The 17,113-nt window shown below is 33.7% G+C and overlaps 1 long non-coding RNA gene and 1 other non-coding gene across 2 annotated transcripts; both read left to right on the forward strand.

Annotated features, from left to right (window-relative positions):
- The first annotated feature begins 1,301 nt into the window (after positions 1 to 1,301).
- LOC115227401 lies at positions 1,302 to 1,714 on the forward strand. The gene is made up of 3 exons (XR_003883115.2): positions 1,302 to 1,379; positions 1,411 to 1,543; positions 1,577 to 1,714. It is a non-coding gene; the product is annotated as an uncharacterized LOC115227401 (long non-coding RNA).
- Positions 1,715 to 13,270: 11,556 nt separating this feature from the next.
- Positions 13,271 to 13,351, forward strand: Trnas-gcu. The gene has a single exon. It is a non-coding gene; the product is annotated as a tRNA-Ser (tRNA).
- Positions 13,352 to 17,113: the final 3,762 nt, after the last annotated feature.

Raw genomic sequence — 17,113 nt, forward strand, 5'->3', positions numbered from 1 at the left:
AGATCTCAGGCATGACATGTGTCAAAGTCGCTTGCTGTGCTCGGTCGCGTGCTCGGCTCGTGATATATTAAATAAATATCCACTAGAATTTGAGAGAAGTACTAATTGTGAACTTAATTGTAAGTTCTGTTGTGTTCTCGCAAACTTTTCGAAAAATTTTAACGTGGGTCAACACAGACAGACTGAAATGGATAATAAAAAAATAAAACACACTACTTCGTCAATCGAAATTGATTGCAGTTCCAAATGATTTTTGTTTTAAATTAGTTTTGATGATGACGGATGTGAATATCCCTCTTTATAAAATTTTTCATAATCATTATGTTCCATCGGAAACACATTGTCGCAAATTAGTATATATGATAAATATCTTGTAAATGTTAAACGGATCAAAAATCTTATTTTAAATTTGAAAATATTTTTGAATGTTGATCAAACCCAAATTTTAAAAATCGATTAAAAGAAATCCATGGTGCAACGATTGCTAATTGTTTTCCAGAAATTTGTTCAATGTTATGGAAATGTCCAGCTATAACTATTTCGATTGAATGAAGTTTTTTATGCTTTAGAAAATGCTGGAGAAGGATAGAAACTAAAAAATGATAACATTACATATTATTTCTCGTTATATTATAATAAATTTGAGTGCCATATAAACGAACACTTAAAACTGTATTAATACATAAAAATAAAAAGTTATCAGATCATATTCACGGGCATATATTTTTGTGGCTATATAAATCATACTTTGTCGGTCATATTTGAATTTTTTAAGTCATATTTGCGGTTGCCCTAATGATGAAAAATGTGATTCATTTTTAACATAATAATTATTAAAAAACTCAATTAATAAATTCTTTACTGTATGAGAACGTGATTTCACTTTGAGAGTATTTATGTAACGATTTAATTAATTCTGAAGTGTTTTTTTGACTATCATGAACCAACTGTTTATTTTTCAAAGTTTTTAATTACACTTGTTAAAAATATGTGACCATATTTATTTTTATATTCGATTAAGCTTTATAGTCAAACTTAAACAAATGAATTCTATTCTTTACTTGTTGGCATCATGGATTTCTTTAAGTCTATAAACTATTTAATATAATTAAAAGGTTCTGGATATTTTATGAAGTCATACCTTTTTAATTATTATTTCTTGTACACTGGAAATAAACTAAACTACCAAGCAGCTCTTAATCTTTGCGAAGCATTTGATCTACAGTTAATGGACTCATATTCTCCAAAACAAAACCAATTTATACTTAGTTTTTTGATTACTATAACTTCTAGACGTTTCTAAAACACTAGGGGGGAATTTTTGGATTGCACAAACTATTCGTGATGAAAAATTCAGACATCATTATAATTCAGCTTTAGTTACTAATATTTTAAATTATAAAATACCAGAAATATGCAAATTGGGGGAATCACGAACCAATAATGTCCGGAAAATGTCAAAAATGTATAGAAATTGACGAATGCGGGAAATGGCAAACAACTTGCTGCACAGATAATAGATATTTTTTATGCAATTCTGGAGGTTATTAGCCCGATATATCTGCTCTATATTTAGTCACAAATGTGTCTTGCCATGGAGGCTACTGCTATCTTTATCACAAATCAAAAGTACTATGCACTGCAGCAGAAACCATTTGCTCAAAAATAAATGGAACTTTAGTAGAACCGAGCGACAGTGACGAAAATCAATTTCTTTTTGGTATTTTATTAATTACACAAAACGATAGAAAATTTTGTGGACCAATACCAAACCGAAATCTGGATAAAACAACCTCCTCAAAATCAAGTCTTTAAAAAATAATTATATAGGCATTCCAACATTGGTCAAATCGTGACATGTCCGATAAAATTAAGGGACAATGTATTTATATGAACTTATGTGGAAAATGGGAACATCTTGCAGTTACTGATAATTCCAAGATAACAAAGCCATTTGTTTGTAAAGTTCGCCAAGTTGATCAGGGTAAATTCTGCAAATGTAACACCAATAAATAATGACCAGGACTTAATACATAACAAAATTAATATTAATTACAATTCTAAATTTTAATAAATGATTTGTTTATTTTACAATTTTATCATTCAGAGTGTTTTTAAAACTCCCAGGAGATCGATTTTTCCAGACATAAGAAGTATAAAATTTTTGTGTAATTAATAAAATACCAAAAAGAAATTGATCCAAAATCGACCAGTAAAAGAGACGGAGAAAGACCCAAACGAAAGCGGAGATATATTGAAATAACTTATTCACAAGGATGCGAAAGGATCTATTGGAACAACTGTCTGCAAAAGCCACTCAAACCTGTTGAATCTAAATATTGCCGATGTTGCAAAAAAAGGCCATCAAACTGAAAATTGAAAAAACAAATGACCAGAAAGTAAAAGAAAAACTCAAGAGAATGTAGACAAATATCGAGAAAAATTAAGAAGGAAAATTTTAAATACGTGAAAACTTCATTAAACTCTCAAATATCAGAAATTGAACCTAAAGGATGGTTCACAGACCTGAAAGATGACCATTAGGCTACTGAATCGTCGACAACAGAAAACAAATCTAATTGGGAAAACAATTCGAAACTTAATCGAATGGTCAATGCAATTGACAGCCACTTGAAAAACCAATTCAATGACAAAATCGATTCTCTTGATGAAAGTGAAGAACGTTATCTAAACCAGGGGTTCTCAACCTTTTCAGCTCAAGGGCCAAATCGATAATTAAGATTAGCTTCGCGGGCCGCACAAAAAATATTTTATATATTTTTATATTTTCCAAGCCGGTAACTCGCTTGCAATCCGAAGTGCAGCCACTGCTGATGCGTAATGAGTTTTTTGGACTCTTTTTTTCTTTTTTTAATTTCCATTTCCTTTATAAAGAAATAAAAGTTAAAAAATCTACAAAAGGCGTTGAGCTAAAAAGAAAGTATTATTTGTTTATTAAGTTTTTGAAATCCGGAATAAGTAAAGTCGAAGAAGTTTGTAAAAGCTGACTCGAGTGATTATCCGTGAGTTTGTTGCGATATTTATTTTTTATTCAAATCATTTTACTAAATATTTATTCGCATAAATATGTAGATCCAAACATTGATATAATATATGCATTGTGTGTTATATTTTTGAATTTGTCTTGAGGAATTAATTCGTAAAAATTAATAATGGACGCATTTTCGAATAATGCCGCCAGTTCTATATCATGTTGTAAATTAATGAGTTCTAGTTGAAACTTTGCAGGCGCATCCTTAATTTTCACGCTGAATGGAATTGCAAATATTTTCATTAAAGGAAGGAATGAAGTTTTGAAGGCTATAAAAAACTAAAAAACAACCGTGCGGCGGGTCCAGACAACAACAAAGGTGAGTTGATATTGTACTTAAGAAATCTCAACTATAATTTACAAATCTCATGAAAAAGATTTTCCATGCTAATACTATGTTATCTATTGGGAAGATTCCTCTTCAAAAACTCAACAAGCTGCAAAATCCATTTAACAACATTTGCCCGATCATACTCCTGAACACAAGGAATATCTTTTCACTCGTAACACTGTAACGCATTAAAGACCCTGTCAATGACTATCTGTCGGCTAGCCAAAGTGAAATTAGGCCTGGAAGATCAACTGCAGATGTAAAATGGGGGCATATATGGATTTATGGCATATGTCAAAAATTTGAAATGGCAACCACAATATTAGGTATTGATATGGGAAGAGCATTTGATACGTTTCGCAGAGACAAGCAAATAAAAGTCCTCAGAAATATTTTTGACGATGACTCGATTAGAATTGTTCGAGCACTGCTTATAGACATCTATAGTTAACAGTAAAGACCGGGCCCGTAGAATCCAAATATTTTAAAACAAATATTGTAACGCCCCAAAGTCATTCGATATCGCTTGTACTATTCATTGTCTAGCTCGAAGCAACACTGAAGTGATTTATGCCGACGGTGTAGACTTTTTGTCGAAACTCCAAGAATCGCTAAACATTGTTTCCCAAGCACTGAAAAAATGGTTCTTGAAAATGAACATCAAAAAACTGAGTATGTAACAATCAACCGGAAGGCAAACAGAACAGGCGAAAAATGATAAAACTCAAAAAAAGTTGAAACATTCGTAGGAGATAGCGAAGACATTATGAGGAAAAAAATGCTGTCGACTGTTGCACTTAACGATCTGTGGACGACGTGGCTACGAAACCGCAAGGTTGGAAGTTTGAACTAAAATTTCTCGATGCGTTTTACAGAAAACAGGTAAGACTTCTTATCGGCATCAACTGACCGAAGAAAATCAAGAACTTTACTCTATACTATATATCTGAAACAGTAGACCCATCACGTTACCGAAACTCGTTGGCGCCTATTCGGCACATACTAAAACTCGACACAGCTTCTTATGTCAGCTAAGCAATGGAATTATAATACAAAAATGACAAATCAAAGTTCCGAGGAGGTTCACGGACAACTCTACCCATTGTTATCCCGAGAGACCTTCACCACATTAAAAGACAGCTAAAAATCAGAGACGACTTTGATACTCTCAGGAGTATAGCATGGAACCGTGCATCTTGGAAAAATATGATTAAGGCAGCAGTTTCATGTATGGCATATGTGGGAACTTAATTAATTTTTCTTTACATTATGTTCCTATGATAGTGAAAATAATAATGATATTAACATCTATTAGGTACTTTTTAATTAAATAGTGATAACATATAAAATCATTTATCAACTTTCCAATAATCATTTTTGTTTTCAAATGACCAAAAAATTCTCTAGAGTTTGACAAGGACCTTTCTTAGTTTTTTGTTGTAAAATATACTGAAATAGTGCGGTGCATTCGTTTTTTCTAAATTACACAGAAGTCAAATTGAATTTATTATATTAAACAAAAATTAATGATATGAAAATCAATAATTTACGTGTATTAAAAAATAGTTACCTAAAGTGAATTGATTAAATGATTTTAGCTACATTCTTTTCGAATTCTTTATGTTTTCAAAAAGTATTAACATATTGATTAAATCAAAAAATACATAAATAATTATAACTATCACTAAGAATCGATACCAAACGTTGACACTCGAGGGATTATTGAATAATCGAACAATTCCAATTATATATTAATGATTATTAAAATAAAATCGTCTTAAATGTCAAAAAATATTCGAAAATTGCCAGAGATTTTTGAAACAAATGTAAAAGACAGAAACGATGCATTGATAACTTGTGATGAATATTAATAATTTTACTAGTTTTGGACAATTTAGATTTTGATAATTTGAAAGTAAATAATTATCCTCGCCAATTAAGTGAACTATGTATCAATTCTACATTTGTCGCCCCGGGAATCAAAAGAGACGACCTAAATACTCCAATTTTTAGAAAAATAAGATTATTTGGAACTTTTTCTGGAATTTTGAGTACAATATTTCACTGTTTACTATTATGGAAAACTGTTTTCAGTTCTGGAACTATGAATATATCTCTTATTAATCCATGTTTTGCTAATGTTACTGCGATATCATTAACAGGATGCGAGTCTATATCAAGTATGTATAACTTTATGTCAAAATAGGATTTCAATCTGTTACAAGCTGTTTAGCGATTTTTGGACTAACAATGAATATTTTTAGCATATTCTTATCTACAATCGGAATTTTTCACAAATTCCTAAGTAAAAAATTATATTATTATCACTCGGCAGCAGAAGGATTTATAGTTTCAGGTTTTTTATTTTATGATCATTTTAGGTATATCGATGTTTATAACAATGTCTCTGGTAACTTATATGATCGAACATCAAAAAAATTTGTCATCAAATATACATCATGGAGAATTCAAATACGATTATGGATTTTATTGTGGATGGATTTCTAGTGCCCTTCATTTTATATCTGCTCTGTGTTTTCAATTTGATGAAATGGATGTTTTTCATAAGATAGTTGATAATTTTCAGAAAAGTATAAATTGATATTTATTTTATCCTTTTTTAATTTTATAAAATATAATTAAATGTGATATAAATATGGAATGGTGAGAATATTTTTTTGTTATGAGTAATAAACATGGCCAAGAACGTATGAATTACCTCTATCAGGTGAAATGAAATTATTTTTTTAATCATAAATAGCTGTCAAATATAATGATTCATTCTGATTCTTGTCCTTCTATTTTAACCAGAATGAATATCTCTACCATGAAACGAATTGGTCGAAAGACAGTTCAGAGACTGTAGTATTTGATAAAAATATATTGTAGTGATAGATCTATCAAACGCTCAATTTGTAAATATTGTAATATTATCCTCGCTCCGGGTAAATCAGCAACTTTTTTTCTTCAAGGACGATCCTTGATTACTATTTGTTTGAATTGTTCCAACCAAAGATCATTTATACAAAAAACGGGCTTTCATCAAGATCCTGGTTTTAGACTTGAATAATTTTTAATACAAAATGAATAATAAAAATGCAACTTTTATACTTTTTGTTCTTTGATTGTTTTTTAATAACTTATTTAATAACCAAATATCAAATTTAGTTAATTACTTGATGTATTTTGTTAATCAAACTTTTCTTTTTAGGCTCAATTCCATACCAGATCATAACAGCAAGGATGATTTTCTCTTTCATTCAGTCGATTGCCTCCAGTTCATTTGCCGTCAAGCTATATTTGCAAAATTCTTCTACTTCGACCTGCTTGAGACAATTTTTTAAAATGACCCCCATCTCAATAAAATTAATTGTTTTACTCGAATTTGCGTGAACAAAAATTTTAGTTTTGCTATTCTAGATAGCAGTATTTGCGGGAACGTCGGTGTCGACTAGGATTTCTACAAATTTGATAATGATAACAAATTAGATTGATTGGGTTTTTAATTTTTTGAGTCTTTTATTCAATATTGCAGGCGTAGATGCAAATGCAGACATTTGATCACTTCGTTATTGGCGTCTGAGGAAGGAGCTGTTAAGCATTTGGCCACACCTAGTAGTAAAGTATCAACAGTCTTTTTATATGAGTTACAGTGACTGCATTTATTCTCTCCCTTATTTAAAAACAAGTTTCGGTATTGCAGTATGCACAGGTTTGCTTCGGTCCGGGGGAATTTTTTTTCATAGTCTGGTCACCCACGAGATTTATTAACATGAACTCAACTTCAGTATTTATCAAATATTAACACAAAATAAAGTGCAAGGGATTCTTTTTGATTTTTCAGTAAATATTCAACTTGAAGTTGATATTCAGGCTCAATATATTGAGCTTCTTTTTTAGGTCTAGGATTTTCCTCAACATCTCCGGAGAGGATGAGCCGCCCGCGGGAAAGTTCCCGAACTTGGAGGAAGTGCTGCCCAGAGGGAGGTCATCTGGATGGATGTCGACAAATGGTTCTTTTTGAATACAATTTAAGATTTTATCTGATGCGAACAAAAATGGTGAACCACATGACGCGCGGTCTTTTATTTTTTTGGCGTCCCTCTCACATTAAAAGTTTGAAAACTTTCAAATACGCTGCTACGTTACTGAGTATAAAGTAATAATTTTTCGTATTGTTTTGAACATTAGATTCACACCGTTTCGAAATAATATTATTTGTTTTAAGTTAAATGTTTAGGATTGTTAAGTGTAAGGATATTGGCAGATGAATCCGGTTTTACGTAGGCATGAAATATCATACATCTTCCCATCTGAATTTATGGCAGCACAATCTTCGTTATATTTGTTATCTGGTTGGTCAGCTCCCCACTTTATTTCCGACTATAAATGTTTAATAAAATCAATTAATCTACTATACAGCCAAATTTCCTTCTGTGTCTTTGAACTTGCCTTCTGTGACTTGATCATCATAACCAACAAAATAATCTTTGCTGTATTGTTTGATCAGTACTTTAATAGTTAGTTTTTTATATGGCACCATTTATATATTCCAATTCTTTGTCCGATTTAAATGTTGCTAAGTCTCCTCCATATATTTGGCATAAATATTTTCCAGAACGTTGAAATCTATAGACGTTGTATATCTTAAAACACTTCTGGATGTCTTTATTGCAATCTCCTTAAGGTTTAACAAAATGGAATACCTTTCCAAGTAACAGACAGAATTTGATTAAGATTTAATATAACAGTCAAGTATAATAGCATTGTTTCGTATAATTACTTTTTGAAATATAAGTTAATATACATATTAAGTAAACATCTGTTATTATGAGCAGCTGACTATTTTTTATAATTAGATATGAAGCAATATTAAGCAAAATATTTATTTAAGATTAAAATATTTCTAAATAAACAAACTGGTAAATTTCATTACAAAAAATATCTATTTGATAAATAAGAGACTGGAATTATTATTATTATTAAAGACCAAACACGGGCAAAGCCAGTTAATTATAGTTATTCCCGTGATCGCCGATCCAAACGAGGGAGATCCTAATGAAAGGTTCGATCCTGCCCGCATGATCGGCCTGAGACGACGATGTCCCAGGGTCTGAGAGCTAGAAGTCCTTTTTCGGTAGGCATTAAGTGCCTCCTGAGCGTTGCCATATCCGATTGGAATTTTCCAACTGACATGGTGGACCCCGTAACGCCACGCTAAGACCGGAAGGTAAGAGATCCTCATTTCCAACTGTGTCGTGCCAGAAGTACTCGTTACCTCACGGGCAGGGGAACGATAACGAGAATTGGCCCCAGGATGAAAACTGGCCTCCTTCGGAATCGAACTCACGACTGTCCAAATCCATTATCCATAGCTTAGTCTTCAGCCAAGAGACTGGAATCACAGTCCATAAAGGTTTGAATCATTGTGAGGTGAAAAATCTCTATAAGTACGACCTACTTGCAAGTGAATTGGAATAATCCACAATGCTATTAGTACATCAGAGAGTATACGCGGTCCAACAGGAGGCGAATCGAGGAGGCCCAACAAAGGGCCCTCAGATTAACCGATCGTTGGTCGCATGATAGCCAACGCCCCGGTCCAGCTTCTCTGGAAGACCTCATCAAGCTGAACCTCGGCCCGTCAGCGAATGCTCCGCCAAAAACAGCCTGCTGCCCTGTGCGATCTTGTGTGGGCTCGTGGAAAGATCACCGAGCGAAGATGAGGTCCCTGGTTGAGTGCATTGGGATCACGTGACGTTTGTTCGGTTTTTAGCGTGGTCTTGGTGATTTAATGAATAAATAAAATAAATACGCATAGGACATAAGTTTGGAATGATCTCTCCAGAAGAATGCCAAAAGACTTTTTTACAAATTGAGCAACGAAGTCTTGCCAAATGAAGTCATTGAGTCGAACTTAAGAATGATCACAGAAGATGCTAACCCTGTAAGATGGATGAGTGGTAAGTACAGCTCAAGAATGAACAAAGATTCCTTTAGCTGGTAGAAAGTTATTTTTGTTTTTTAGTCACCTGCATTTTACAACATTCACATCAGTGCTTTTCAGACACTAGTATAGAATTGAGTGTAAAGGTTTTTTCTCAATTTTTTCTAGTGGATGTAAAAGTTAAATCTTTTGGAGTTTTCTAGATCTCAATCTCTTCTCATTGTTAATTAAAACTGATTTGTAATACTTTTTTTTATAATTCCATAATTGCTCTATTGAATTCACTACTTGACAATATTAAGAATTTATAGTTTTCTCTAACTTCAACATGAAAACTGGGATTCGCTTTTTCAAATACTAAGAAACATGAGAAGATTTGAAAATATTTGATTGGACTGAAAAAATCCGTAAGATTTTATGAAAATAGATATTTATCAGCTCGGTATCTTATTCGTTTTAAAATTATCAATCTGATTTCTCGATCTTAGAAATCGAACTTTCTTTTTCCGATAACTATAAAGGCTGTCAGATGTCTTTTAATCAAAACTCTATGTACTTGGATTCTTAATGGTAGCTCTGGTTATTTTTCTCTCATCTAATGTAATTGCCTTAAACAAGGCTGAAGAAGGAATTCCCGTTATCAAAGATCATCTGTTCAAATGTTAATCCTGGATGCCAAATCAATTGAAATTAATCTGAAAGTAGCCGGTAGCGCTCATGCGTGTAGAATTCGACAATTCGAAATACAAGTTGATATTCTATTCATATCGGAACTGGATGTTCGCAATGCTTTAATAGAAGTTAACCTAGATATCTCTCTTCAGAAGTTCATACTTGGAGTTCTATGTTATATCCAGTTTTATTCTCTTCATAATACTCTTGCAACTTTTTGGGAATTTTGCAATGGATACATAGATACTCACGTCCATCAAAGAATAGATTCCTATTTTGTAGAAAACAGTATAGAGTTTCACATCATGGAGAGTTAATCCCTTTTGCCAACACTTTACTTGATATTTTGATATCGAAATTTAAACAAAGGGGGGTGAAGCAATTTACTTCTAATTTTCTTACTTAAATATTGCATGTGCGCTTCTCTCAATTTTCTAACAGTAATAGCATGTTTGTCAGTAGTTCTCTACTTTGCGATAATTGCAATATGCCATTTTTGTTTATTCCCGACCTCCATAGACAAAAATTGAATTTTTTTATTTAAATCTTTCAGAAACAGGAGGACCATTCGTTTGCTTATAAAAATAGAGTCAAAGGTAAATTAATTGTTTTAAGGATTAATTAAAAGCCAGTGAAATAAAAGTAATTGACAATGACATCCATAATTTTTGTTGAGGTATTTCCTTCTTGAGAACTTATTTTAAGATTCTCCACAAAAAACAAGTGATTCTTAAATTAATTCAAAATTTAGGAAAATTAGTATTCGACTGAGAGGACCTATGACCATAACAAAAAATTGACGGGATAATGAATCACGTTGTAGAATTCCACAGTTAAGTTTACATAGGAGACCATTATCTAACGACATTTTTCACAAGGTTTGTTATTGACAGATGAGTTCCTACACACTCCAGCACATGGAATAAAAAATTGCATCAGTTGATCATCATAACCAACAAAATAAGACTTTTTGTAATAAAAAGTTAAACCAAATCAACAGTTTCCTTCGGATCGGGATCAACGGAAATAGGATTGGATAGATTTCAATCTTTTATTTTTTTGTTTAATTGTAAACTTATAATATTGGGATTTTTTTGTTTTTCGACTCTTTGCATTCGAACTTCAATACGTACACGTGTTCGTGAACACTCTCTTATTTTTTGTCTTTAATACGTAGACGTGCTTATGAATAGTGCCATCTCTTTATATAAAATATTTACTAAATCAACTTGTTTTTAATAAAAAAACTGTTGTGAAAGAAAAAATATTCTAAAAAAGTTGTTAATAGCTGTATAACTCATACAAATGACTAGATTTTTCCGTCTAACACTGGCTGTACATGATAAATTGCTATCTTTTGAGCAAAAATACGAATTATTTTTTGCGAAACAACGAAACTAATCAACTTGCATGAATATTGCGGAAGGATTAACATTTCCGTAAGAATTTAATTAATCGCCCAATATATTATTCTAGTTAACGCTAAATGTTCAAACTACAGTCATGGGGTTAGTCACCTTTTGTCACAAATTAATTAAATTAAAATAGAAAAACACAAGAGCCAAAGACAAAGACAGACATTCCTACTCAGCCCGCTGGAAAAGATGCCGTTATGAGCCAAATCAAGAAAGGAAAACCTAAATTGGCACATGCAACAACAAACGATCGAAGTGCTCCAATGAAGTAATACATCTCATTCATAATTATTCGATAGAAAATAAGCTAACACAATTAATTTCTAACCTAAGGAGTATTTTTTGATTAGTTCTTTTTAATAAAAGATATTTTTTCTTCAGCTTTATTATTAAATATGCAAAATAATAATTATGCACGGAAATGCTTTTTTTATTTCTTATATGATGAGAATAAAGATATTTTTTCTTAAACGAATCAATTGTTTCTGCGTAACAGTAAGGTTTCGATATATGAATTCGCGTTCATCTGTTCTAAATTCAAATTTTTTTATTAGGGAAAAATTTGAGCAATATTTTAATGTATGTTTGCTACAGACTAAGCATTCTGCAGTATATTTTAATATATCTATGATATCTGATTGGTAAGATGCATTTTTTAATCTGCTTATGAAAATCGGTTTAAATTCTATCTAAAATTTAGAACATTACGTTTGGCAACATGAGTTCCTGGTTTTCTATTAAAATGAAAAAAATTTTTTTAAACATAAGTCATTAATTATATCTAGCATGATAAAATTTTCACATTAGATACTGATTTTTCGCGATTCATCTCTAAACAAACATTTTCAAGAATCTATTAACAGACGTTATTATTTTGACTAGCACATCTCTTTTGAAAGAAACTATTTTATGGTCGTCAATAAAGAAGAATTGATTCGTGAAGTATGTAAACATATTGGGCTCTTGGAGTTTGGAAAACATTGAGTTATGCATCCTGTATAAGAGATCCATCCTCTTTGGAATATTCCCCCGGCAAAACTTTACTTTGCCAATTCTTTCACATCGATATGTACGTTTTCTGTCCACCTTTTGATTATTTTCTTTACAAAGTTGACGATTCAATGAGGAATTTAAAATCAACTCAATACGTAAAACAAAAACTCATGATCAATTGAGTCAAATATCCAAGCAGAATATAGACCATTTCCATAATTTTTATTTAAGTATTGGTTAATGAGGACTTGCTCTTTGGAGCCTTGACATTGCTTCCTCGTCCAAAGCTGATTGTCTGACATTAAGGCAAATGTCTCGACAAAATCGGTCAGTTTAGCATTAGCACATTTGATGACACGTTTATGCAAAGTTGAATTTTAAGAAATCAAATTATTATGCTCATTCCCATAATTAAATGAAATTCTTTTCTTAATATGTTCCTCATACATTTTAATTTTGGTTTCGAATATTTTCTATTAAAAACTGAAATTTAAACACAAAATGACCAAATTATATCCAAATTTGTTGAGTTTTTGTTTTCGTTTTCTTTGGACTTTTTAAACGTTCAGGTTCTTTTTGTAATACTATTAAATCGGTTTTGGTATTGTGTAATTCTTCTGAAGAATTTGATATTCTATTTTATGTTTTTTCAATTCTTTTTTTAACTTAATTATTTTTTCCTAGTTTTAGATCACTGAATTCTACTTTATAAATTGCTATAGTTTCTTGATTTTTTGGTAATTTTAACTTTTGTCGCTGAAAAATATATTTTTGATTGAGCTGACTGTAAAGATTAACTCACTCTGGGGAGATTGTTATCGAAGTGAGCATCCTCAATCATAGAATCTAAATACTAAACAGACGATGTGGCCGAGTGGTTAAGGCGGCAGACTGCTAATCTGTTGGGTTATCCCGCGTGGGTTCGAATCCCACCGTCGTCGTTATTATTTTATCTTATTAATATTTATTTAAGGTTACAAAATGCAAATAAATAAGGTTATAAAATGAAGAAGAATTAAACATGTGTACAGAAGCCTGGTTTTTTTTGCGGAGTATGGAAATCGAAATTCTTTGCCAGAGTCTTTATGATTCTCGAGGCTCACTTCTGTAGGATCGATTTTTCTCCCTATATCGCGGATGAAAACTGTCGCGAGGATTTATAATCAACTGGTTAGTTAGTTTATCCAATTAAGTCGTATCCGACCCTTAGAGATCTCTTAAGCCTATTTTCTCTACACTTCTCCGTCAATTCCGTGACGTATTATGCCGATTATACCTATCGAGTCCTCTGTCTACCGGAATTTTTCTTTGCAGTAATGATTATTTCCAATAAATCAGAGCAGGAGACATTTTCAAAGAAAACCAATGGTCCAAGCTGCGAACTTGTGTGATTATTTGTGACGCAGATTTGGGATTTGATGTTTTGCAGTTTGTAACGAATTAATCGTAGGAGAATTTGCTCACAAGATTTTTTGACAGTTATGATCAATTAAATCAAATGCACCATTTTTATCGGAACTTTTTCCTAGTGAAGCCAATAAGGAGAATAGTCAAAAGCCTAAGGATCAGCTCAAAAACATCTGGCTGCGTATTGAATGGAAGTTTCCGCAATAACACAGCGACCGAGATTCGGTGAAAAAGCCACTTCCCTTCGGTCATTTTTTCAATGAGATTCTCCTACCAATGTCTGTGAGGAGTTGAGTCGCATCCTTGCCGACGATTCCTGACGTTACAAAGGCAGGGGGCAAACTCGAAAGCGTCCGGAATACAGGGGTATTTTGTTTTCTTTGAATCTTCGGTCTGAGTATTGGCGAAGCTCATGTACCTTAAGGTTTTGAAAAGTCAAAATAAAATTAGTACTTAATTAGTGTATCTGCTTTCAGTAGATTTTCCTTTTCTTCGAGCTCGAACCAACGTCTTCGACAAACACATTTATCCTTTTTACAGGGCAGACCACATCTGTAGTTGTTCTCGAGTCCGTTTCTATGGTCACACTCGGGAAGCTTCCTCCCTAGTTGCCTTTGTAAACCTCGTCATTTGACGATTTTCGGGTAGCTACATTCCATGCTTATATTCTGTACTCATGTTCTGCAATATTTTTCGGATAACCACAGACTGAATTTAAGCTTGTGTGGGTCCTTCGAGACCAACTGAGTCACAGTGATGTTTTTAGAATTTACTCACACCACCGTCCCACGTTAGTACCAGTGGTACTATAGTTACCTTTGTCTCGTGAATTACTCCCAGTTCACTGGAAAGCAAATTTTACTTATGGAGCTTTTCCACCTTAACTTGCTTTAAGTTTTTTTTGGGAGGTGATCCCAATCTCAATAATCGTGCTTGTTGTCCTCATTTTGTCGAGTACGAAATTGTCCGGCTTGTTATTCTTGACTCTCAGATCCGTACTTATTGTCGTGTAAAAACAGAGTTATTTGCAACTATTGGCTAAACAAAATGAGTTTTTAATCCCCAGGATTTTTTAATTCCATACTACGTGAATAAATACAGATGTATATACTTCATTACTTCGTTTTGTCTTCTTAGGTAGTCACTATTTAGCATTCAACTACATGTCGTCGCTAAGTGATCAATTGTCTTTGTGGCTGAGTTACAGTGACTGCACAATGCTCCCGCATTGTCGAAAAATAGGTTACGGTCCTGTATTAGACATAGAAGCTTCTCGGTTTTCGAGAAGTTATTTCCACGAGATAACTAATGAGGGGATTTACCAATATCGACGTTGGGATCATTTAAACACTCAAAGAGAATTGCATGGAATGGTGTTTTCCTTATTTTTTCAATCAAGCAGTTCTTCTGCATTTCTCTCAGAATGTTCAAATTAAGGTCCCCAGTTTCGTGGATGTTGTATTTGCGCTTGAGGTATTTCACGATTTGGTCAATGTGTTTTCTTTGCATGAATGACCCGCAGAATCTTATCTTTCCTTAGGCAGTAACAACACTTTTTCTCAAGATCACGGAGGAATTGGAGAAGTATTCGTTCACTTTTGTAGACAGTGGATACGAGTCCTCTTCCGAATTGACTTCTTGGGAGGTTAAGCCTTTCTTTGTTTGCAGGTTTCAAGTGAATTTGGTGTTGTACAAAGCTATTGCGCACATTTTTGTCAATCTGTTCAAGTTCAGTTGACTCAATATTGACGAGCCTAATGTAGCAGTTGTAGAGAGATAATGCGTGCTCATTAATGCCTTCACATAAGTTGCAAGAGTTTAATTTTGTCTTCGAAAGATTGTCGATCCTTTTTTTAATTTTTCAAAGAGTGTGTTCAGTACTTCCCTTTCAATTCTTCAATCTTCTAGGATTCCAAGGTGTCTGTAACCATCTAGCCCATCAAGGAATTTAGCTTCCGACCGAAAGTCAGTCAGGATAATTCCGGACTTTTCGACATTTTTTTCAGTCCGGCGGCTCCAAAGAAATTATTTACTTCGTACATCATACTCATCATTTTATTTTCTTTTCATGAAAATATTTTTAGGTCATCCATAAAAAGTAGGTGGTTTGTTTTGTATGTAATAAAACCGTGGTCTTAATTATCCATCATAACTTTTGGGTAATTTTCGTTCAGAATTCCACTGAAGGGGTCCATTACAAGTGCAAAGATTTGAGGTGACAAAAAATCACCCGGAAGTATTTCCCTTTCCATTTTTACCTCTCCGATTACGTACTAGTTCAGGGTTAAAGAAAAAATGTAAAAAATCATTTGAAAAAAAGTCCATCTATAAATTAGAATCAGATTAATTTTTTTTTTTTTTTAACAGAATCTTATTAAAATCAAAGCGAAAAATGATCATCAAAATCTTAAGCTGCTGATGATCGAGACCGTTGCCCCTCAGGATCGCAATGGATATTCTTGGAACAACCATTGCTTCTCCCGAGGCTCTCTCCGTCTTCTCGAGATCAGATCCCGATCTTCACGACGAGTTCAAACGATTTTTGGCTCATGGCCCCGGAGGTTTCTACAGATATTGGGGAGAAGATAAAGTTGTCCAGCAGGTTGGAATATTTCTGAGCTTTATGTATCTCAGCCTTCTCAGCGGCTGAGCCTGGACTGATCGCGGAGTCAACTATATTGGTCTTTGAGAAGGTGTCTGTGCACGTGGAGTCCCACGCGAGGCATTTCCCATTACTCCACGGGAAATGGTGACTCCATCTGGGCGTTTACCGTCTCCACGGTCAAGCCCAACGGGTTCCAGTTCTGTCGGGAATCCAGCTGCTTGTAAACGCAGCCGAAATAGTCTCGTTGATAGCAGAGTGTCTGGGAGCACGGCCAGCACTCCTTCTGCATGACAGGAGATGTAGTCCTTTGGTATCGACTTTACTCCCACATCGGCATCGGCCCCCGAACAGACATTAAGTCCCAAGCGCATTGCTACGCCAATCCTCACACAGTCATTATCGAGAAGGGTTCCAGATTGGGAGCAAGGGAGGGCATTAAGCCACGCCCCACTTTCAGGTCTGGCAGCGGCACCGAAACAAGCGAGGCGATGCTGATCCAGTGTAGGTCTGATTGCTTCCATTTTAGCTTTGCTGGAGATATCATCCCAATCCCATTGGCGTGAAATGTTAGATGGAATGGCCAATCCAGATCCCTTCCAGAATTCGCAAGCTCCAGAGAAAACCCGGTCCTCTTCCAATCCGCGAGAGTTACGTAGGATTTGGGTGATGAGGGCTTGGGAGCTCGCACGTG

The sequence above is a fragment of the Octopus sinensis genome, unplaced genomic scaffold (genome assembly GCF_006345805.1).
Source record: "Octopus sinensis unplaced genomic scaffold, ASM634580v1 Contig03032, whole genome shotgun sequence".
NCBI lineage: Eukaryota > Metazoa > Mollusca > Cephalopoda > Octopoda > Octopodidae > Octopus > Octopus sinensis.